At 39.5% G+C, this 25413-nt stretch overlaps 1 long non-coding RNA gene across 1 annotated transcript in view; it reads right to left on the minus strand.

Annotated features, from left to right (window-relative positions):
- Positions 1–1493: 1493 nt before the first annotated feature.
- Positions 1494–25413, minus strand: part of LOC107196948 (uncharacterized) — a 37920-nt gene continuing 14000 nt past the window's right edge. Inside the window, exons 2-3 of the long non-coding RNA XR_001518290.3 lie at positions 3517–3673; positions 1494–1963 (exon numbers count right to left, since the gene is read on the minus strand). This is a non-coding gene — a long non-coding RNA (uncharacterized LOC107196948). The remainder of the gene's footprint in view (positions 1964–3516; positions 3674–25413) is intronic.

Below are 25413 nucleotides of genomic sequence, written 5' to 3' on the forward strand. Positions count from 1 at the left end.
TGTTTTAATAGGTGGAACTCATAGACCTCACAGGCAGGACTGTCTATATGGTTGAAATCATAGACTGTGTGTAGCTGGACAGAGCTTCGTCTCTCAAAAGTGAAGCCACCACAGGTCGGGGCGCCCCCTGCTGTTCGGTTGCAGAAAGCTGTGTAACCCCACCCATCCCCATAGGTTTCAATGGCAAAACAGACAACTCTCAATCACATTTTTTTTCCAATATACTGTAATTCTACCTCCATTATTTAAATGTAACAGCTAGTGTAACCTCTGCTTATATTGTCACATTTTGTCACATCCCCACATAATTCCTTTTGTAAAATGTTTTTCAAATGTTATATACTCAAAAATGTGTGGTTATTGTAAAAGGGCTGGGACCAATGGAACCAATGACTGTATGGGTGGGACTATAGACTGTGTGAGTTCTGTGGAGGCAGCCCTCAGGGGCGGGGTTATTTAAATGAGTAGGCTGTCTCTCCACAGTCTTCCTCCCTCCTCTGGTCTCTACTGCGCAGACTCAGGTTTCAGGATCGCCAACATGGCGAAAGATTTTGGCTTCATTTTCATTGAATGAATGGGAACGGCGACACGACGTCCATCTTTTTTACAGTCTCTGGGTGGAACTCATGGACAGGACTCTCTATATGGTGGAACTCATAGATCTCATAGAAAAAGCTGTCTATACGGTGAAACTCATAAACCTTATAGACAGGATTGTCTATATGGTGGAACTCATAGACCTAAAAGACAGAATAGGTGGACCTTACAGATTGCAATGTATAATATTTAGAACTCTCAGACATCATACTGACAGGAGACTAAAACTCATAGGATCGTTTTGTCTGGTGTTTTCAACTGGAGTAAATACGCTTTAAATAAGCTCCATCTCTTGATCTCTGACTAATTTGTATTTTGGAAATCTCTTAATAAAAGAACATGCCTCCAAACAATTCCTCCTCAAGAAAATATAAAACATACATTTTTCCAATCATTGCAGAATGTGTAGGTGTTGAGAATAATGAGTTCCCAGATGGGTTAAATATGCCCAGTGTTCCATTTATGTAAGGAAAGCAAATGGCGATCAATTATAAAGAAGTATTGTTTCAGTAATAAAATAAGTATGTAGTGCATAGAAGATGCCAAGGGTTGTTAAATGGTGTTTGGTCCAGACAGCTTTTTAAACTGCAGTTTTAAACTGTTCTCTTGTTCACAATCAAAAACTGGGGAGGTATGTTTTTTACCTGTCCAGCTGACATTCCAACTGGCATTGGGTTTGGTGACTATTTATTTTTTTGTGCACCAATGTAGCTAATTATGCAACTAACTTCTTAAATAATATTGGAAAATAGGAATTATAATGCTGTAATTAAAAAAACAAGATGATATGTTTTTGCCCACATCTCAAAGAACGACAGAAAAGAAGAAACAGTAGTAGTAATGCTTGAAATGATTGGAAACCAGTAAAAAAAATCATTAAAAGTCAGTCACTCTTCCTTCTTTCATTATGTCCAATGAAAACTTGCGATGCACACAACGACTCTTTTTCATACGTTCCTGTAGATTTCAGCACCTCTGCTTTAGGGCGTTCTGAAGTCCGGGCCTCGGTGTGCGTGCGTGTGTGTGTGTGTGTGTATATATATATGTGCATGTGTGTGTGCTCATGTATGTGTGTATATGTGGAAAAGGCCAAACGCTATGCCTGCACAGGCTTGCTGGTACCAAAGCTCAATCCGAGGAGCGCAGCTCCTGACTAATCGGATTACCGCTTCTCAGTTTCTCCTTCTCTTCTTCTCTCTATCCATCTGCCTTTGCCTCTCTCGCTCTTCCATTTCTTCCTGTACGTCAGCGCCTCCCATGTTGGGGCAGGGTTTAGGAGGAGTCTACTATCCATCCTTCACTTCTGAGCTTTCTGAGGGCAGTGGAGCTTCCTCAGACGTGGGGGACTGAGCTCCACCTGGTCCATCTGCACAGAGAGAGAGAGAGACAGAATGACTGTATAGTACTGAATATATCATTATCATTTGTAATTCTATGCAAATAGTGTACAGTAATAGTTAATACTACCTCATTCTGCAGTTTTTAAATACATATTAGCAGCAAGTTAACTGAAATTACCTTGTGTGCTTGCATATTGCCTTTTTATTCAACACATATCAACCCACATTTTTTACCGTATTTTTCGCACTATAAGGCCTACTGTATTACAAGGTAAACTATCAATGAACGTCTATCTTCTGGTCTATTTTCATACATAAGGCGCACTAGATTAAAAAAGCGCATTTTAAGAGACACTATAAGGAACTTCTAATTCAGCAGTTCTCTCCGCTGGGTGGGGTGGGCGTAGCTAACTTAGTTAAAGTTAAGTAAAGCTAAGTTAGGTAAGGTTAAGTAAATAAATCTGGAATAAAAAAAAAAACTTTCTTTTAAAGCCAAAAGTGCTGAATGTTAATCTACACAGATTTCTCTCCTGAAACCTGTTTATTTGTGTGAGTGAAGTGCTTCGGTTTATATACAGTAAGCTTAGATTCCTGAATTTTTCCAGCACTAAGCATTAGCATTAGCATTAGCATAACTCCCCCAGCAGTGCTAGCCGGGGTTAGCAGCAGGCTACAGGCTGATAATACTCTCCTCTGAACAAGGAAATAGCAGTTAGTGGCTAATGCTAATACTGCTCCAGCCCCGGTGCTGGAGACCTTAACTGAAACTTCTGTATAACACTGCAGTTTGGTGAAGTGGCTTTACTGCTCATTAAAATCTGACTAGTACAATTCTTACATAAAGCACACACTGATGATTTGTGGGGAAAATTAAAGTATTTTTAAGTTCACTTTATAGTGTGAAAAATACAGTGCTCTGCATATCAAAGTGAGCAATTGCTGTGTTTAAAACCTCCAGCAACACTGCTGTGTCTGCTCCACTTACACCAACACACCAACACCATGCCAGTGTGAATAAATCCAAATAATACCTAGTCTGTGGTGGTCTATCCTGTGGGGTCGTGACCACTCAAGAACAGAGTGATATATGATAATATTATGCTTCATCAGTGTATAACCCACCTGGAACTTCATAGCACCATTAAACTAAAAACAACCACTTAAATACACCTTAGAAACAACCGAGCATCATTTTAGCAACCACAGGCGAACTCATATTAACCACACCGCCAACCTACCTACCAACCCTAGCAAACCTACAGCAGCACCCCTAAAGCCCCCTAGCAACACCATAGTAACCTCTTGGGTAGTGGCAACCCCCTACCAATGTACCTGTCTACCAACTAAAGCTTAAGCTGCGTAAACACACTGCATTTTTATAAAGAAATGCCTTTTACTGGTTATCAAGTTAAATGAATGACGTTTTTGGCTCAAGCACACAAATGCATACACATATTTGCATACACAGCATTTTCATTTAAATCGTGTTTAACGTTTATTGCGTTTCATGTATTATTTTATTGCAGTCTGCTATAAGCACTGATAATAACGAATAATAATACAAGATCCTCAGACTGACCAGTGAGGGACAGCTCCGCCAGTTTGAGAGGGAGGTCTGTAGGGTTGACCCCTGCCGGAGAACCAAGTATGTCTGGCAGAGCGTTCCTGCGTCCGGACCTGCCGGACGAGGCAAAGTCTAGAACCGGTTCCACCTCTGTCATCTCACCAGCACTGCCCTGAGAGAGAAAAAGAGAGAGAGATAGAGATTAAATACTTTATATAACTTCATTTTTTGATTATTTTTGTTATAATTACACATTATGTCCAAAATGTTCATCTCTATTCTTTCACAGTGATGCTTTGTCATGTGTGCAGCATGTGATTTTGCATTGTCTTACAGAAAAAAAAAAAAAATGTTGTTCTCAGATCTCAATAAACTTTACTGCATTAATGCTGTCACCCCAGAACTGAGCTCATACCAGGACAGATACTGACCTTTGGACTGATAATCTGTGGAAACACTAAAGACTTTTGGATGGTCCTTTCCAGGTGTTTCTGAACTTTGAAAAGTTCACACAGTTTTAGGTCATGGTTAATATAGGGCTCCTGTTTTGCACAGTAAGGTTTTAATAGTTTTTGTAAAGACAACTCAGCATAGTTTTGCTTGGAAAGGGTTTGCCAAAGTAATTCCTTGTCTTGTTAAATAATAGACCTTGATGCAGTGCCACCTGGGAAAACTGGGATTAAATATTTAATAAATAATAGAGGGAGAATTATGTAAATCCCTTCCAAAGTTGTATTGATGAACATTGTTTTTAAATTTTTTTTTTTCTTTTACAATTTTGTCACAATCCTAAAAAGATCCTAAAAAGACTCATCTTTAGTATACTGTTGTTGTGGATAATTAGCTAGTTTCAAATCACATACATTTTCAGTTGCTCTGCATTTCCTACATTCTGCATCCTTTAGAAATTAGGTCTAAAATAAAGGAATGGATGTATTATAATATAACCCATATATGAAGTTGATCAGACAAAACATGAAATACATTAAGTTCATTCTACAATGAAATGAAAGTGAAAGTAAATTCAAGACACACTGTTTTTCATTTGCCATATTGCCTCAACTTTGTTCTGATTTGGGGTCATTTTACATTTTTAACACACAGGTTTAATAAGCCATGTCAATCATTAGGTTTAATAAACCAGGCCAATAATTTGCTCAATACTTTGATGAGATATAAACTATAAACTCTCTACCTCAGTAACTGCTATGATTATATATGTTCCATATGTTACAGTATGTTACACATCTCTGCACCTTATCCTCACTATGCACTTTATTTATACCGTATCAGCACTGCACTGTCCTGTCTTTTGAATTGTCTTGTCTTTTGTATTTATTGTAGTGTTATAGTTTTATGGTGCACTATCGTCACTCTTGCACTTTATGTTGTTTATTGCTTGTTGTCCCATGTTGCACCATGGTTCCGGAGGAACGTAATTTCACTACACTGTGTACCTGTACTCAGTTGTAATGACAATAAAAGCCTCTTGAATCTCTATCAGATAAGAATGATAGAGGGACAGAAAACCTGAAAATGCATGAAAATAAACGAATAAATGTTCAGACCCACTGGTGTTTCAGAACTGGTAGAGGGACTATTTACAACTAGCCTTTCTATCGTCCAGTAGGGGTCAGTGTTTTTACTAGAACTGTTCAGACCTTCTCTACAGTCTTTCTGTTCTTATACTGTAGCTGCTGCAGATACTGAACAGACCTGAACCACATCTCCAATTAAACAAACAGATTTATTTCACTATGTTTACATAAATTATCTGTTCCCAAATTGGGTGTGGCATTCTGTACTTCACTGTAGTGCACACACACGCACATACACACACACACAAACAAAATCTCACACATTTGGGCTCCTTCTTTAAATAGAAAATGGCAAAAGAGCTTTTGTAGAGGCAGAGAGTGTCTGTTGTCATGGAGACAGCGGGATGCTGGGAGATGAGCGTTCTGCCAGAATGAGTGACGGGATAAAATCTTCCAGCGAGGATGGGGTCTGCATACGAATCCTTATAAATATACAATGAATATATTTATTAATATCTATCAAATTAACAATCAGCTTTGATAAAAAGACATATTTTAATATATGCTTGTAAAGTATACAAGTAAACACATTAAATAAAATAAATGTAAAATCTCATACTAACTACTTGTGCAAACTACTTATGCTTCATGTGCAAACACACAAATACACCCATGATGAGGAGCAGGAGTGAGGGAGGCTGTTCCTATGGTAACGTGTGGCACCTCCCCTTATATTCTCTCAAAATCACACTAAAAACAAAGCTCAATTTACAGCATCACACCGCCAGCACCACATATATACTACATCTGGCCCCCCAGAGGATGTTAGTGCAGCACAATGGGGACAAACTCCTTATATTGTAAAATCTTACTAGCTGGCCTTGCTTTTAAAATCATACAGATAACAATAATAATATGTATTGTTAATTATGTTTTTTTTTATTGCAGGTTACAAAAAAAATATATTATTTACTATTCATTTGAGATTTGAAATCACTACTTAGTTGACCTTTAGTTAACTTTATTTTTATGTTTATGCATCACTCAGCAGTAGAGAAAATGAAGTGTAGAGCTAGTTGATCTTGTTAATAGTGTAAAAATAGTGATTTCTTTGCACTCGTTATTATGTTTCACTACATCGCAAGTCCATTTCACACCGGATTTCTCCTTTAAAATGCCTAAAACTAGAGCCAGCTGCAGGTGATTAGAACATTGCTGTTAAGGTTTCTGGAGGAGCCTGTCGTTTGGATCAATTTTGATTCTTGAATTGACTAAACAACCATGCAAGATCCAGAGATGAGATCCTTTATGAGGCTTTTAAAAAGAGGAAATTAAAAGGATAAAAAATCAAAAATCACCTGTTCCACTGTCTGGAAAGTAAGGTAAAAGTGAAGAAGGTTGAAAACCACTGCCAGCATGCCGAGATCAAGCAATTCTAGCAAGAGCAGACCGATGGATACACTTCTGAGGGATAAACTGAAATTGGTAAGGGAGATGAGCTATTTTTATAGGTGAAAAATAGTTTACTTTCTTTCAGTAAGTGTCCACTAGCCCTTTTCTGTGATGGACTCTGTGCATCTGCCATGCATGCACGTAAAAAACTAATGTAGAACATGATGTACCATGAGATGTACCAGCCTATTCTTCCCTGATTGGCTAGATGCAGGGCGCCGGTCATACTCATTTGCATAAAGTTGAGCTTTACAGCAAAGACTATGTGCAATGCGAAGCAACCCATCATGCAACATTCTCTCCAATTAAATTAATAAGGTGCATTGAAGTTAAAGTGCTAGAAGGCTTTGATTGGTCCAAAAGACTAAGGCACTGCCACTATGATCAGGAGATTGCTGGTTTGAATATCTGTCATGCTGCTTGCCATCAGCAGCCAGAGTCTGAGAGAGCCCAATTGGCAATTGCACTCTATGGGTGGGTAGATTGTGCTCTTTCCTTACATCACTCCGAAGGTTATTCAGTGATGCTACATCTGCAGGAGTTTGAAAAGAGGCTGTGCCTGGTTTCATGTGTATCGGAGAAGGCATGTGCTAGTGTTGGGGCATTGCTAGTGATAGGGGGTGTCCAGAGTCCTGAGTGGGTGGGGTAATCGGCATTAGTTAAAATTGGGGAAGGAAAGCAGAATAAAAATGTAAGAGAAAAAAGTGCTAGTGGACTGGTACCGTTTTTTTTTTTTTTTTACATCTCTGGGCATTAATAACAAAGAAAAAGCAAGAGACACACACAGTAACACTGTCTAAAGAGCGCTACAAGCGAGCCATCTGTTAGTCAGCACCATTCCGGCCCCCTGCTAAGAAAGTTCATTTACTCTGTATCTGAAGGGCAAACCTTTGACTGTGTTTGTGTCTGCACATATTTACCTTCCTAAAACAACAGCCACTGTATAAAATTAACAGCATAGTAATAATACTATTGTGTATAGTTTACCGTATACAACAATGCTGGTCTGTCATTCAGCTAGTTAGCATTAGCCTGTGTGTTTGAGGAGGACAAACAACGGAGGCTTCTACTTCTGTTCCCCTCAGGGCGTGTCAGACCTTCTTTTTGTCTCGCCTGTCCAAGAAGACAAGCTGCAATTAACATGCAGTGCTTCTGCAGCTGCTGTGGCCATTATTAGCATATTGCTGTGCACAGACAGATCGGGGGCAAGGAGACCCAGCCCACTGCATGATCTTGACCATCAGATAGCAAACAGCAAGTACATATTACATACATACAATCATAATCTACTGTATCAGACACCAACATACACCAATCATTATGGCCTGCTCCACCTCCTTGATTTACACTCATTATCTATTTTTCTGCCCCACTAATCATATAGGAGCACTTTGTAGTTCTATAATTACAGACTGTAGTCTTGTATCTGTTTTTCTGCATACTTTAATATCCTCCTTTCACCCTATTCTTCAATAATCAGGAGCCCACTAGACCCTGTGACCTTAAAAACTGTGTTTAAAAACTCTAGCAGCACTGCTGTGTCTGATCCACTCTTACCATCAGCACAAAACACACCAACACCTCCTCATACATCAGGTTAGTCACTAATGTAATTATACTGTAATTATGAAATTACAAATTGCTTACTATAAAATAAAGGTTCCTAAATGTCCCCAGGTCTTAAAGTGTGGCTGTAGGTCCTGCTTAGTTGTAGATTGTCCAAACTGGCATCACAACTGGACCCATACATGCATTTATGGGTCCGGTTAGAATGTCAGCTTGGACAATCTACAGCTCTGGAAAAAAAAAATGAGTTTCTTTGATTTTACCAAATTGAAAACCTGTGAATTATAATAAAGAGGAAGATAGATGATCACAAGCCATTAAACCAAGCTGAACTGCTTGAATTTCTGCACCAGGAGTGGCATAAAGTTATCCAAAAACAGTGGGTAAGACTGGTGGAGGAGAACATGCCAAAGATACATAAAAACTGTGATTAAAAACCAGGGTTATTCCACCAAATATTTATTTCTGAACTCTAAAAACTTTATGAATATGAACTTGTTTTCTTTGCATTATTTGAGGTCTGGAAGCTCTGTATCTTTTTTATATTTCAGCCATTTCTCATTTTTTGCAAATAAATGCTCTAAATGACATATTTTTATTTGAAATTTGGGAGAAATGTTGTCTGTAGTTTATAGAATAAAACAATAATGTTCATTTTACTCAAACATATACATAATCATTTTACTCATACATATACAAAATCAGAGAAACGGATTCTTATTTTTTCCATAGCTGTACATCTACGCAGGATTATTAATAATAAAACTGGTGACTGGGGCAGGCCAGTGAAGTATTGCAGTTTGGTGAAGACATTCCTGTAAAACCATTGCTGTGTGCATATGAGCATTATCCTTCTGGAAGAGGCCAGCTGGAAGCCCTGCCTCGGGATGCCCTGCGCATATCTCTGTGTTGATAGTGTTTGTGCCCCTCGTATCACTACTAGGGGTGACAGACTGTTGTATAAAATGGTTACCCAGATCATCACAGCAGCAGTTGGGTCAGTGGTGCCACTTACTCCACAGCACAGACAGGATTGTAGTGTCCACCATAAGGCCTCCCTGTGGCTGCTGAGATCTTTAGCAGCAGTAGATAATCACAGACTCCAAAAGATACTTTCAGCACCCTGGACAGAGCCCTTACACTGACAGAACACTGAGACTAAAAGGATGTTTCAGCACAATGGAGAGAGAATATCTAATCTGTGTTTGATCTCCAGTACAAAATTACAAATAAATTTTTTTAAATTTAATGGCCTTGTCAGAATAAACGAGAAGGTTTGGAATAGATGGCTGTTCTCTGTGCAACTGGTTATGGGGAATTTGTATGGAAAGTTATGTTATTTTAGGTTATGTTTAGGTCTGATTATGGCACACATTTTCTGTGGCATTGTTTCAACATGCATTCATTTTTCCCCAAGATCTTGTATTAATGATGGGAGATGAAGGGCGTTTTCACACCAGCACTATTTGGTCTGGTTAAAAAGAACTCGGGTCTGTTTGTAACTTTAGTGCGGTTCGATTAAGCAAGTGTGAAAACAGTAATCACACTTGGGTGCGGATCAAAACAATCGTACCGGGACCTGCTAGAGGAGAGAACTCTGGAGCGGTGAGAACTCCCTTGTGGTGAGAACGTGATCCGGTCTTGATCGGATCCAGCTATTAAATATAAGCCATTTATTTGAGCTAAACTTCTGATAAGGCACAGTTTAAACTGATATATTAGCCAGATAACGCTAATTACCACAGCTATAAACAAACGCTTTGTCCATGCACGCACTGTCTGTGCTGCGTTCACTGCTCCCAGCCGTGAGACTTAATTTACTATGTTTACATAGTAGAAACACTGTGTTTTAAAAAGCACAGCATTTCAGCGTTCACCGTTAAAGCATGGATATACGCGCTGGAACACAAAATCTTCCCGCTATTTTTCCTTTTTTTCGTATATTTATCTTTACTCCCACGACACACAGCTCTGACCAATCAGACGACACAGTCTGCTCGTGTGGTTTATTGGTGCGCATTTTGGTGCGTTTAGGTTTATGCCTGTGTGAAATCAGACCAAACAGAGGGAGAAAATGCTACAAGTAAACGAACTCATCAATTGATCCGGACCAAAGAAACAAACTACAGGTGTGAAAACGCCGTTAGACCACAGCACAAATATTCTCCAGCCTATCCTACAAACACCATGTAACGGCATGGCCTCCATCCACATGGTTGGGCACATGCTTGTAAACGAATGTGTCGAAAGCTGTGCACCTCAGTTCAGCACAGTTTTGCGCAGATATTTCCAGTTACAGCTGAATTTACGCTTTTAATCACAGAAAAACGCTCAATTTTTTTTTCCCCATTTTATTCCAATTTGTTTATCCAATTGTCCCACCTCTTTGTGCGCATTAGACAATTAGCCACTCGGCACCCCCCAAAAACGCTCTAATTTACTTTTTTAAAAAGCCATTTAAATGCCTGATTAAACGGCTGATTACTATTGTTTTGATGTTTTTTCGGGTTTTGAGAGTTAGGTGCTGACTCAGCTCTTGAGGGGGTCCGGATGCGTGACATCAAGTGGTTGGGGGTGGGGCTGGTGACGTCATTGACGCTTGTTAAACACATGGACACACTGCAGAGTGCAAACCCGACTTTTAACTTAACAATAAATAGAATAAACAATAAAATTATATTTCTTTTCCCTTAAATGAGAATCTAGCGTACCTTTACAGCGTCAGTATCCTCTGCTGAGACACGCAAATGTGCTGCGTTGTTAAGATACGAACGCGCCAAAGGCAGAGCACACCTGCCTCTTAAAGAGAATGACAATGGACACACTGATTGGTTTATTTCACATTACATTCAAACACACCCATGAATAATTAAGAGGATTAGTACATGCCTTTTGTGCATTTTGAGCTGCACAAGGCGTATTTTTTGTGCCTGCACGATACCAAAGACACACAGACACATCCTAAATCCAGCTGCATGATACACAATAGACTGATGCGCTATAGATCACTAAAATAGGGCCCATGAAATGTTGGACATGTCGAATCTTTGACATCTGGTGCAATTAAGAGACTATTACTATTACTATTAGTCATTTTTTTTAAATACCATCAAGCCTTAGCTGGTAATCTGCTTTAGATAAGACAATGTTTAAATAAGGCTCTGTTTAGAACACTTGTCAGATAGACCAAACATTGAGCTTTTTTTTTTAACCCAGCTTTCTAAGAAGTGCACATCCAGCTTGTATGATTTCCACAAGAAAGCATAGCCAATGGAATAGGACACTCTGGAGCAGCCACAGATGAGCCCAAATTTACCATGCCATGACCAAAGCCAAGCGTGGGCTAGAGGAATAATGAAGTAAAACAAGAGAAGGGTATAGGCCTGGACTGTGCAATCAAATGCCTTAAAAATGTTGTATTAATTTGATCAGAATTCTGATTCTTTTTATGTTTGGATATTTACTGCAGGAGTGATCAGAGAAGACCTCAATTCTAAGCCTGCCTTTGGAGGGCAGGTTTTAGAGACACCTTCTTCAGATAGTGTTTTATCAAGCTGACAGGAAATGTGTGAGAGGGAGACATGGGTGTTTTTACATGCTAGCAGCTCAGAACTCAGATCTCAGGTTATGCGTAATTGAGAGACGAGAAACACTGTATCTGTGTGGAGTTTGAAAAAAAAAAAAAACATGACATCCTGAGAAGTTTTTCAATTAACTGCACTGGATTTTATTTTGGGGTTTCAGAGTAAATGGGGGTTGAAAGGTCAGTTTCCTCTGCTAGGAAGCACTGGATTCGTCCATGCACCCCTAAAATAGCAATGTGCCAAAGTCAGAGTGCACCTAGCTCTTAAGGTGCTTGCACATTGCACACGATATGCCATGCTGCTTTCCGCTCTGTCTGCCACTGTGTTGGACGCTGGGCAGTTGTGGTAACGTTGAGCTGCTACTAATGCTGAGCGCCACCTGCTGAAAATAGGCGGCGTTTTATAAAACTTGTCACGTCTGCGAACCAGGGAGTTTGGAGTTTTGAGTCGGCTACAGCATTTGTAGACCTGTATCTGTCTCTCAACCTCAGAATAGAGCTCTGATTCTGATCTTCCTCCTGTTATCTCTATATGGGTGTAGGAAAGTGTGGTACAGCTGAGGGTGTTCACTAATCATTAATACAGTGCTTTGCAAAAGTATTCCATATTTTGTCATATTACAACCACAAACAAATATATTTTATTGAAATTTGTATGATTAAAATTTATTTTTTACAAATAACATTTTTTTAAAGTGTGGTGTGCAAATATATTCAGACCCCCTAAGTCAATACTTTGTGGAACCACCTTTTGCTGCAATAACAGCTGCAAGTTTTTTTTTTCCACCAGCTTTTTACCCATTCTCTGTCAGATTAGATGGAGAGCGTTTGAGAACAGCAGATTTCAGAACGAGTTCTCGATTGGGTTTAGGTCTGGACTTTGATTGGGCCATTCTAACTAGGGTTGCACCAATACTGATATGGTTTCAGCATCGGCGCCGATACTGGAACTTACACACAGTATCGGTATCCGCAATGGGTATCCGCCCATACCATATCCGGGTTTGGAATGCTAACTGAGCCGAACGCTAACCGAGCCGAACGCTAACCTAGCCGAACGCTAACCGAGCCGAACGCTAACCGAGCCGAACGCTAACCTAGCCGAACGCTAATCGAGCCGAACGCTAACCTAGCCGAACGCTAACCTAGCCGAACGCTAACCGAGCCGAACGCTAACCTAGCCGAATGCTAAACGAGCCGAACGCTAACCGAGCCGAACGCTAACCTAGCCGAACGCTAACCGAGTCGAACACTAACCGAGCCAAACGCTAACCGAGCCGAACACTAACCGAGCCGAATGCTAACGCTATGGAGCAGGATTACTGCTGTCCACCATCTCCTGGTGAGAAACTTTACAACTTCTATATAAGTTTACACAATACAGATCTAAATACACGAGCCAGCTACCTAAATAACCATCTGAATAATTAATACTTGCCTAAGTAACAGTATAACCTCTTAACAATCATTATCTACTGCAGCCAATCATCTTAACAGATCTATCCAGAAAAGGGGGGAAACTGCGGAGCAGCCATTCAGGTTATTATATCTTATTCAGGATAAGAGAGTTGGTATCGGTATCGGTAAGGAAAAAGTGGTATCAGTGCATCCCTAATTCTAACACATGAATATGTTTTGTTTTAAACCATTCCACTGTACATTTCATTAACTAGTGCACTATAGATCGCTTAAATAGTTGAACTTTGACTGTGGTGGGTGGTAGAGCGGTGGAGGCGTGGTTATAGGCATGGAAACGCACTGGCACCAAACTGCTCTGCCACTGGAGAAGCAATGGAATCCAATAAGGGGCTAGCATACAGCACCACCCCTACCATGTGCAGTATATAAGCATCTTTAAAGAGAATGCCAAGTGACACGCTGATTGGTTTATTGCACGTTATGCCCAAATTACATCCATGACTAATTAAGAGAATCAGTACATGCCTAATTAGGACCCTATATCTCTTACAACCCTAGGCCAATTTTAACACATGCACCTTTATTCATCAGTGTCACTTATAGCTGTGGCAAGTCCAAGCCACATAAAAATGCAATGTAAACACATCCAAATCTGGTCATTTAAACCACTTTAGGAGGTGGTCTGTGATGCGTTTGTGGCACAGTCTTGTTTGAGTCAGCGTAAACACATCTGTCTCTTCAAGACCACCAACCCCTCTCCCTCCCCCACCCCACGACTACAACAGAAACACCACTAATGGCTGCAGTGCAATGAGAGGAATCTGAGAAACTGGATTTCAGTCTGAGTATCTGGAGACACATTTGTCTGCTATTAGTGTGTGTTGCACTGGTAAAAGTGAATACAGCAGTGCAGTGCAGCAAGTTTTTAAACACTGTGTTTAATCACTCACTGTCCTCCACTCTATTAAACACTCCTACCTAGCTACTCCACCTTGTAGATGTAAAAAATGAGTTGAAATTAACAGTTAATATAATTAACTGTTTCACCAAAATGGCTCCATTATTATATAAAAAGGGGTTAAAAACATGTAAAAAGTTTATAAAATATTTTTGGAAGCTCTTTTTCAAAGCTCTTGCTTTGACGTTCCTGAAGGCTGTGTCCCTCTGCTCTTGCCATACCTCCATCAGACAAGTGAGAGCTCTGAGATGAACAATGTACTGTGCTGCAGTTCCACTTTAAAATATATATATATTGAGTTAAAAACTTTACAATTTTGTTCTACAACCTTATAAAAATATCTGGTGTTTTTTTCATTCTTGTATAGTTTTAAAAGGAAATGCTAACTTTATCGAGTTATTGTCCAGACATGTGTTTCACATATTGGAGCTGTGCTATATAATTCACGCTCTCCATAGTAAAATGTGAAGTACACTAATTTCTTCTCATTTTATTTTTTACAACATCAGTGTGTTATGCCTGCAGCCATTCACTGCAAGATTTATGTGTCCTAAAATCTGTTTCAAGCATGCTGCTTCCTAGATTTTCCCTCTTAAAATGCGCTGTAAATATTTCGGAATATGTTCTGCATTCAATTGGTTAATCCTGTTGTGCATTAAGGATAAAAAATGCTTTCATCTGTACATTTTAGAATTATTTTTATGAAAAACAAGCTGTACGATCACAGGCAATTAACACTCAGATGAGTGAGAGCTCTGAGATGCACGTTGGTTATGTCTGCAGCCATTCATTGAAAAATTTAAACATTTATGTGTGCTAAAATCAGTTTTATATTAAAAAGAGTGGAAAGCAGCCCTGCTTTCTGACTGATTCAATGGACAAACAGTGGTCATTGCAGCTGCACAGTTTGTTCTGGGCATTCTCAAAAGAATTATTTTCTTATAGACGAAAATGGCTTGTTGTAAAAGTAGACATGCTACTGCCCTAAAGCTTTAAACTGACACACTGAGGTCAGTTCAGGTTACAGTGACAGCAGGGATCACCAGTCCTGCTCCTGGAGAGCTACAGTACCTTCCAGCAGACTCTATCTACACCCACTAATCAAACCCACCTGATCCATGTAATCACTGCCTCCAGGAGGGCTTGATCAGTTGAATAGGGTGTGTTAAATACGGGTGACCCCTGGTCTGCAGGTCAGGTCAGTCAACATATTGTAAAAGCTCAGTCTTTTGTAATAAATCAATAAATAGCATATCTATACATAGCATGTGTTTACCTGTAATACTGAATTTAGTTATATCTAATCCTATTATTAAAAATATCTGTGTAAAATGGTGTTATTGGTCGATTTCTATTTATAGACTACTATATGCATGTGTTGAACTGACCCCCTCCCCCTGCCCGCCCCCTCCGTCTCTCTCTCTCCGTCTCTCACATTCTCTCTCTCTCGCTCCCTCTCTCTGTGTTGCTTGGTAACCATGGCATTATAACTGGCGTGTGGGGAGTGGTCTTGAGTACTACAAATATTTTAAACACGAATTTAACCTGCTACATATTGTGGAAAATGGTGTAAAGCACCTTGTTTTAGATTGTTTTACTGTGTGATCACGACATAATGTAATGTCAAGCTATACAGGTGGTTTTAGCATAATTACAGCTTTTTAAAATGTCACAGTGTAAAAGCTGAACAAAGCCCTGCCTCCGCAATTAGTGTCTTCAAACCTCTGTAAGAGACAGAAAAGGAGAGTTTGAAGTGTCTGTGTGTGTGTGTGTGTGTGTGTGTGTGTGTGTGTGTGTCTGAGAGAGAGTGAGAGAGAGAGAGAGATCAAATGTAATGTGACAGAGAGATAAAGATAAATCTGAAAGGCCTGAAAGATGGGAGAAAAGAGAATATGTGGTCTAGGGCTGGAAATCTCTAGGCATGACTACTTAATACTTTTAAAGTAAAGTATCATCTTGTTAACATTCCCGAAAATGATGACCTCTTGAAGCTCCACTAGGTAGGATTGAGGTTTTGTGCTCGTGGGCTCCCCCTACAGTTGTAGAGTGTAATAAATGTTTCAGGCGGATTAGTTTCTCTTACTCGTTTTCTGGCTTTCAGAGACATATTCGGTCTCTTTCCAGCTTCTGCCAGAGTTTCTGTATGCTAGTTTGTAAAGAATGAATCAGTAGTCCTTGTAGAACTGTTAGAACTAAAGGTCGGAAAGCAGGTCGCAGTTCTCGCGAGCGTTGGTCGCGACCGCCTCGGAAAACTTACAGAGTCTGGTTTGAGCTCAGAAGAGCTCCGGCACAGACACAAGAGCACCGCTATTTCTCCTATTACACCTCAACGCAACGCTGCAGTGAGTTTCAAGCTGTAATTTTACTTTTTTAAAAAGATCAAAAATCAAGGAAATCCTACCTAGTGCTGCTTTAAGGGCAGCATGTGTTTCTCTAAGATGTGATTTCAGATTGCAGACGGCACTCCATCAAGAACCATCATTCAACAATATCTATTTGAACCACATGGACAGGGGTTTCTTTGGCAAACTTTTGACAAACACTGCAATACGCACTCATATTCCCAAATGCTCTCAGAAATAACTATATATATAGTTAAATAACTATAAATACTATTTTAAAGAGCAATGAACTTTTGGTAATCAAGACAATGCAGACATTTAAATATCCTAAATAATTTAAGCAGAAATAAAATAAATGTAAAAAAAAACAACATACTAGCTTAAAATTAACGTGCTCTCCTCACTAAGAACACACAACAGATAATATTAAGCAAAAATGATTGCTTTCATTGTCCATACATAGGGGTGGGAATCACAGGTAACCTTAAAATACGATATTATCATAAGATGAAGCCCATGATAGCGATAATATCACAATATCATTTTGGCATGTTCTCCTCCACCAGTCTTACACACTGCTTTTTGATAACTTTATGCCACTCAAAGCACAATTTTACACTCCTGGTGTAAAAATTCAAGCTGTTTTTTTTTTTGATAAAATTAAAAAAAAAATTTCAGTGATCTCTTATTTCTTTCTAGCGCTGTAAGTGGATTGATCATAACAATTTATCATAACAGACCTGATAAAGAGTGGAGAGAGATGAAGAAACAGAGAAAAAGAGATAAAAAAGGAAGAGATGGAAACAGAGACAGAGAGAATGGAGAAAGAGAAGCTGAAGAAGAATAAGCTCCACTAAGACCTGTTTGATCAACTAGACTTTCTAAAACAGCAACAGACTACAACTCAACTGATCCACATGTGCACACACACACACACACTCACACACACACACACCCCAATCCTCCAGTCTGCCACTGTAAGCTCTTTGACACAGTGAGGGATCAGTGGAGGCTGCAGCTGGTTGATCTCTGGTGCTGAAGGCTCTCAGATACAGATCAGCGTAGATCCCTGACTCACTGCTTACATCTCAAACCCAAGCTCAAATCTGATGATTAGTGCTGATGATTATTTGACACTTTTTTATTTTATTTTTTGTTGTCAAAAAATGTTTAAAATTAAAAAGCAATTGGCCAGAAGTGTTACATCTGTATTAGCATGACTCAGAGCAGAAACCACACTGTATATATTAGTGTTTGACGTGTCATTCCCTTTAAGAGCCAGGTGTGCTCTGACTTTGGCACGTTTGTATCTTAACAGCGGAGCACTTTGTGCATCTCAGCAGAGGATACTGACCTGCATGTTTGCACTATTTAGGTATGCCAGCAGCTCATTTAATGGAACAGCAATTTTATTTTATTCTTTATTCTGTTTATTGTTGAGTTAAACGTTGTGTTTGTGCTCTGCAGCCTGTCCGTCTGTGTGTGTGTTTAACGAGCGGGGGTGTATGCAGTGTGCTGAGCGCACCTAAAGGAATGGACTCTGACAAATGATTGTTGTCTAGGTTCATTTCAGTCAGTGGCGCACCTGTGTCATTGGCTGAAATTTACCTGAACACACCTAACTTTCAGACCACCACAGCCATCAGTGTAGATTTATTCCTAAACTCTGACGCTTTTTTAACGGCATGTGGGCAAGATGTGAAAATACACTGTTGACAGAGTGTAAGTTAGGAAAGATTATCTCGACACACCTTGTGAAGGGTATACTTTGCTGTAACCCTTGTCAGAATTAGGGGTGTTTTTAAAATATGGATTTTTCCATTTAAATCGATCTTTAGAATCAATTTGAATGATCCAATATGGATTTATATAAACCCAAATCGATCTTTAGAATTAGCCCATTTTGCTCGTATATGTGAAGAGTTTTTTTGAGCACCGCCCTCTGGCTGGATGATCAGAAAAGCACGGCTGGAGCAGCCAGATTCGAGTTTCTGTGCAAATGTAAGTAATTTTCTTCTGTATTTCCACTTACTGCTGCATATGTTTATCAAACTAGTACATTTTACACTTTGTTTTACAAGTTGTTTTCCAGTGTTATTTTCGCCTGTACTTGATATATGAAAAAACAGAGCTGAAGCTTAGTGGGTTAGCCGGTGAAGCTAATCTCCCTTTAGCCAGATTTTTGAGCACCAAATGCAGCTGGTGAGCTTACCTTCACCGGTGCGCTAGCAGTGTCAGGTGGTCATACAGTGTAACAGGTTTAACTGCTAGATGAAAAAAACTGTAGATTAACTTGTATCTGCGTGATTTAATGTGTAAATAGTGGTATTATTAGCATGTTCTCCATGGAGTGCTGTTAATAATTCAGCTTATTTCGTCCACAGGGATGAAAGGGATTACCAGGCCTGGGACGAGATTCCTATAATGGGGGAGATAAACGTTGTAATTTAATAAACTACATTATATTAAAAGAAGTGGGCGCCGAGTGGTCCAGCGGTCTAAATTGCTGCCACTATGAGCGGGAGGTCGCAGGTTCGAACCCCAGCTCATGCAGCTTTGCCATCAAGCTGCCGGCGCTCAGAGGAAGCACAATTGGCCCTGCCCCTCCAGGTGGGTAGATGGCGCTTCTTCCCACATCTCTTCTACGGTGATGTCCGCAGCACAGGGCGTCTGTGAGCTGATGTATCAGAACCGAGCCGCTGCGCTTTCCTCCGAGCACGCTGGCTGCTCAGCAATGCTGCATCAGCAGCAGCTGGAAAAAGAGGCGGTGGGTGACTTCACATGTATCGGAGGAAGCATGTGCTAGTCTTCACTCTCCTGGTGTGTTGGGGCATCACTAGTGATAGGGGGAGTCCTAATGAGTGGGTTGGGTAATTTTCCGTGTAAATTGGGGAGAAAATGGGAAAAATTAGAACTAAAATTATAAAAAAAAAAGAAAGAATGAATAATGTAACGGTTGTGTTAAGTCTATATAATATAAACACTAATATTTTAATAATGGAAGTTTAAGTGTTCCTTGTATAATTATAAAATTTTATATTCAAACTACAATTTTTATTGTAACTAAATGAATTGATTTTGAATCGAATCGGGATCTTATGAATCAGAATCGAATCGAACTGGGAAATCAGTGACGATACCCATCCCTAGTCTGAATTCATAGATACAAGACAGATGAGCCCTGTTTCAATAAAGTGATAGTAAATCAGTAAATCAGATCTCTTTAATTATCCTTTAACACACATATTTTCTATTCTGTAAAATAAGAAGCTCTGCTTAGTAATAGTAATTAGTAATAGTGGTTATTTTTACACTGCTGTAATATGTATTCAAAACACTGAACCACAGTCTGTTTAGATAGAGAAAAAGATGTGAAAATCAGAGAAAGAAATGAAAGAAAGAGAAAGACAGATAGAGAGCTCAGACAAATCTTTTCTACTCCCACAGAAGCCGAGGCCGAGGACTGAAATATTGATGCATTGTTGCTACTAAACCGCGTTCCCAGCATGCCATAGTAGGTTGATAGTGCATACACACACAGGTGTGGTGAAATCAGGGCAGCAAATAAGAATTCAACCTCTTTTTTTAAGGGGATAATATATTTCTTTCTGACAGAAGCTTGAGAAGATAAAACTGACCATCACGCAAAATTTGTCATCAATTTGTCAGATATGCACAGATCAAGCATATCATTATGACCACTCAGGTTTAGGTTCAGCAACAGTATGTGCTGAAAGAATGAGGTCAGCTGACTACCTGAATATACTGAATATAGACCAGGTTATTCCATCAATGCATTTTTTTCTTGCCTGATGACCAGTGTTGGGAGTAACGGCGTTAAAACTAACGGCGTTACTAACGCCGTTACTTTTTTTCAGTAACGAGTAATCTAACTAATTACTATGACTGTAACTATAACGCCGTTACCATTTCCGACACCCCGTTACTGCACGTTACTTTAGCAGCTCTATGAACTTTTTTTTTTAATTTCGCTTTGCCCTGGTTAACCCCTCCTCTGTCCGGTGAACTTGAGCTTCTGGCCGCTGTGCCTGTGGTTTGGCGTGGTGAAGTGAGGCACAATTGTGACGATTTGCTGCTCTAATCAATTCAGTGATTGCCGTGGACAACCCAAGTTCTTTTTAGCTGCTCCGGTTTTTGTGGTGCTGCTGCTTTCTATTTTAGAGCTTAGATTCTCTGCCCGAATCCCACCTGACCTGAGGACCGACCCGAAATCAGGCTCCTATTTTTATTTTATATAAAGCTCTGGTGTGATAATCACAATGTTGCTAAGTAACCAATTATTATTGTTCACTAAAGCGAACGAAATAGCGAAAATTGAAAGTGAAAAACATTTGTGTTAACTGAATCTAATAAAAACGGTAATTAAAAGGAAAAACATAACTATCTCGAACTGTATTTTGTGTTTATAAAACTAACTAAAACGAACTGAAATTACTGATAGAATACCCTCATTTTTGTGTTTAATTTATTTATAAGCGCTGTTGTACAGCGGAGTTGTACAGCGGGAGTTGTTGTGCCGAGCACGCGGCACTCGTGGTCCGTTAGTTCTTGTGTAAAGCGCTCGCGCTAGCAAGCCCACCCTAAAATGAACAGAAAAAATAAAAACAAAATTAAATTAAACTATAATAAAAATGAAAACTGTAATCACGTAGCTCTGGGCGCACGTGAACGCCTCCGCGTTTGACTTGCAGCATTGTGTGTAGCTGTTCTTAAAAATCATTTAAATTAAATAATAGTTCTATGCTTCTATGTTACAGTGTTAATTAACATAATTCTGATTATATTTCGCTCATTCAATCAGCCCGAAAACAGACAGTTTATGGGGCGGATCGGGTCAGGCTCATAATGACAGTTTATGGTTCGGGCTTGGGCAGAATGTGCACGGGCTCCGGCTGGGTCGGATTTTTTGGGCACGATCTAAGCTCTATTCTCTTTTGGTGAAGCTGTTATATTAATACCATTTTAACGGGCATTAAATTGTTGTTTTTGTCCATTATTTTGTTTTATATATACATATTTCTTTTGAGTGTGGTTTGGTTTGTTAAATTTCATCCCCAGACGCGTTTTTCCGCTTTTTTCAGTATTACAAGTTTTAGTAATTTTCTTTGGTTGTGTGGAGAATTTCGTTTTATTTTTTTGAAATTCGTTAGATTATATTTTTGTCAACATTTTGGGTTTATTTTCGTTTGTTATTTTTTGTTATTTTTCTAATAATAGTAAATGCATAATTGATTTCCTTTTTTTGACGGGCGAATAATAAAAAGTAACGCCATAGTTACTTTTACTGGTAACTAATTACTTTTATAGTGGAGTAACTCCGTTAGTAACTCAGTTACTTTTTTGGAGAAGTAACGAGTAACTATAACTAATTACTTTTTCAAAGTAACGTGCCCAACACTGCTGATGACACAGGTATATTCCAAGATGACAATGCCAGGATTCATCATGATAAAAAATCTGGGTGTTCTAAAACTTTTGAGCAGTATTGTACTATTAGGGATGTATGCATCATTAACTACAGTTATAAAGAATACCAACACTAAAATGAATTTGTATTAGTTACTAAAAAAACATCCATATAACTATATTTTAATTTGGCAGTTTCTCCACAAAAGTCCAGAAGCTTTAGTGCACACCATTTGAAAATCAGTGAAATACACCCGCAATAAACGAGCAAATATTTGTAGAAAAAATATATATATATATATTAATACAACAGTTAGTTCCGACCTCACAATCTGTTTGGTTGAGAAGTGATCTTGCCGTGATGATATTCGTGATAACATCACGGCCTTCTCACACTAAACCTCTATCACTCCGCCGACGCGTTGCCGAGTAACGGCGTATATACACAGGACACCCGCAGCAGCGTTAGCTAAGCACAGGCTAGCGCTCAGCCGCGGCACACTCGCCCGCAGCGCTGACTCGTCTTTCGTGGAAAAAAGGGAGAGAAAATCGCTCGACTAATTCCGTCTGAAAGCCAGACCGCTAACCAGCCAGGCTAGGCTAAGCTAAGTTAATGCTGAGCTAAAAAGCAAGCTACACTAACCTAACCACAGTCCAGCCGGCTAGCTAAAACCAACACCACCCAGCACAACAAGCAGAAATCCTCAAAAATGCACAGCGTTCACCTGAAGACGACTCCACGGAGCAGGAGAGGAGAGTAGTAGCGTTATTTCACGCTCCTAACGTTACCATCTTCACTTATACCCAATTTTGATTTCAAGCTAACTTTCGTGGTGTTAGTCTGTATAAACCATACACCGTTTTGTAGTTAAGTTCAGTTCTGTTACAGTTGTGGTGGAACTACTTTTTGGCGGAAGGCACAGTCCATATTAAAGCATATTCATTCTTAATTTCTTAAAGTTCTTTGATTTATTTTCTTTATTCATTTTGTAAAAAAAGAAACTGTTGTATAAAAGCAATAGAACACTCGAGGTCGTGTGTTATCACGAATAACATCACGACTGTGATGATCTACTGCGACCGAATCACAGCCGTGATGTTATTCGTGATAACACACTCCCTCTCGTGTTCTATTGCTTAAATAAAATATAAAACACCCCTAATACCATGAGGAATATGCACGCTTGTTAAATTGCCACATTTACCTTTATAGCAACTGCATATTTTTGTGCATCTGCATGCAACAAACCATGATCAACATGATTGATCAGTTAAATACACACACCAAGTGAATTTACCGTTCTTGTTTTGGCAGCTGTAATTATTGTTGTGAGACATAATACTTTAATGTTCCTTTCCTTTTCTTGTCGACTTGATCATTTCTGTAATCATGATTTATAAATGAGCCATTTGTAATAAATGCAAAGTACTTCAGTCAAGTGGAACACAGTCTGGAGGCAGAGGTCCGGAAAGGTAAATAAAGGTTATCATAATGCAGTTTATAGCCAGTGGTACTAAGGCTGTGTATAAAATATAAAAAATGCTGCCTACTCAGAGGAGAGTCTGAGCCAGTCAGGACTTGATCAAACATGTGAATGGCTAATGACAACCCAGATGAATGCTCATATTTAGCAGTGAGTTTTAAACCCTGTGCAAAGTCAGGATGTACTGTTGCCCTTGGATTCAGATACAGAGAACTATGCTGCCTTCTATGTGAGACAGCGTGGGCAGCAAGGTACCAAGTCAGATACCTCCAGTTTCAGACACAGTCCAGATATATTAATGCTTTTAATAGCAAACCTTTAGTCTGATGGGAAGAAGAAAGTGCTACATTCAGTTGAGGTGTTTAAAAGAAAAAAGAAAAAACAAATCAGTGTGGCTATGGTGAAGTCTGGACTGAAAGAATCATAGCTAACTATGTTAACAGCTAAATGAGCTGATGTTACATTGCTTTAAAAAGACTAAGGGCCATATTTAACAATCTGTAGGTCAGCCATCATCCATGCAGCATTCAGTTTGATTTAGGGTGTGTCAGTGTGTCTTTGGTAGCTTTTAGATAGAAAAGGTTTGCCTTGTGCAGCATGAAATGCACAAAAACTTACCAATTCTCTGAAATAGCATTAAATAAACCCATCAGTGTCACTTGCCATTTCCTTTAAAAGCCAGGTGCACTCTGATTTTAGTGGATTGGTATTTTAAGGGCGCAGAGCTTCTGCGTTTCTCAGCAGAGGAAAATGAGTTCACGCTGTAATTTTTACAAGGAAAATACTTGTGGGTTTCTTTGGTCGCTTGTGCCACCATCCTGCCAGTGAGTGTGCCTCTAAAAAATCTCTATTTGAAAGGCCATGTAGCCATAACACTCCCCTTACCCCTCAAGCCTACCAAGAATCGGGACACTCTACCCCAAACGTGAACAAAAAACAGAGTAAAATGGGATTAGGCCAAAGACCCCTCCCCCATTTGACTTACTACAGCTACTGCTTCAATACCTCACATGGTGACACTCATTAAATGAAGAATATAGGTTCTCAAAATCACCAGTAACACCAATAAACCAACATAATTCCTGTTATTTGGTTATTTAGGAGTACTTTATCCTCTTGAAATATCATAGAGAGAATTTTGTTGCGATATATATCAAGTATCACAGAATAACAGCATTGTGATATCATCGTTATCGTGGACAACATATTGTGATAAGAGTTTATCATGAGATGCCTTTTGATTCCCACCCCTACAGCTGGGTGCCTCCAAGATGCATGTGACCAGGCGTAAACTGGGTCTGAAAGACTTTTTATTTGACATGTTTTAGTGGAACAACGTAATGTAATGTAGCTATTCATACAGTCATTTTCAATTTTCTACTAAAACCTTACTTGGACTTAAAGGCCCAAGGACATATCTTCCTCTGTACTCCCATCCAGGGACGCGAGACTTAACTCGGACTAACACACCATAGACTTAAGACTGTCAGACCTATACAGAGCAATGCTGGATAAGAGCTTATTACTGGAGTCATGACCCTCCTTTGGACCATTCAGTAAATAAGGCCTCAGGTTTGACGGGTTTCAAAGATTTATGGACATTCAACATCTAGGTTCTATTCGTAAAGCGAAGGCACTCTACCAGTTTGGAGGACCCATTCTTAAACATCTCATCTCATGTAATACACTAAAAGACTCATTGATCTGTGGATGGGAGCTCTAATGAATTAAAAAGGCTATTTTGTCTCTTCCCGAGGAGACAGCCCCCCATCTTGACAGTGTAATTAACAGCTTCATAGAGACGGAGAGAGATAAAGAGAGGGCGGGGGAGGGAGACGGGGATGGGAAGAGGCAGACAGAGAAGGAAAATAGATGGGGAAAAAAAGACACCAAGATGTATAGAAAGTGTGAAGCCACAGCACATTATGTCTAGTCACTTCAAACAGTCTAACTGCCTGTGTTTTTTTATTTTTGCCTAGCTGAATCGCCCCCTGTCTGGGTGGACGCTCGTGTATGCTTAACTTGGTCAAGGTGTCATGGCTGCCTGCTCTGCATTATCTAGGAGTTATATGCATGACCCTGACTCTGCTGATCATGTGAAGCTACGGCAATCCTGCTCCCCCAGTTACTGATTGAATGCACC

The sequence above is a fragment of the Astyanax mexicanus genome, chromosome 3 (assembly GCF_023375975.1).
Source record: "Astyanax mexicanus isolate ESR-SI-001 chromosome 3, AstMex3_surface, whole genome shotgun sequence".
NCBI lineage: Eukaryota > Metazoa > Chordata > Actinopteri > Characiformes > Acestrorhamphidae > Astyanax > Astyanax mexicanus.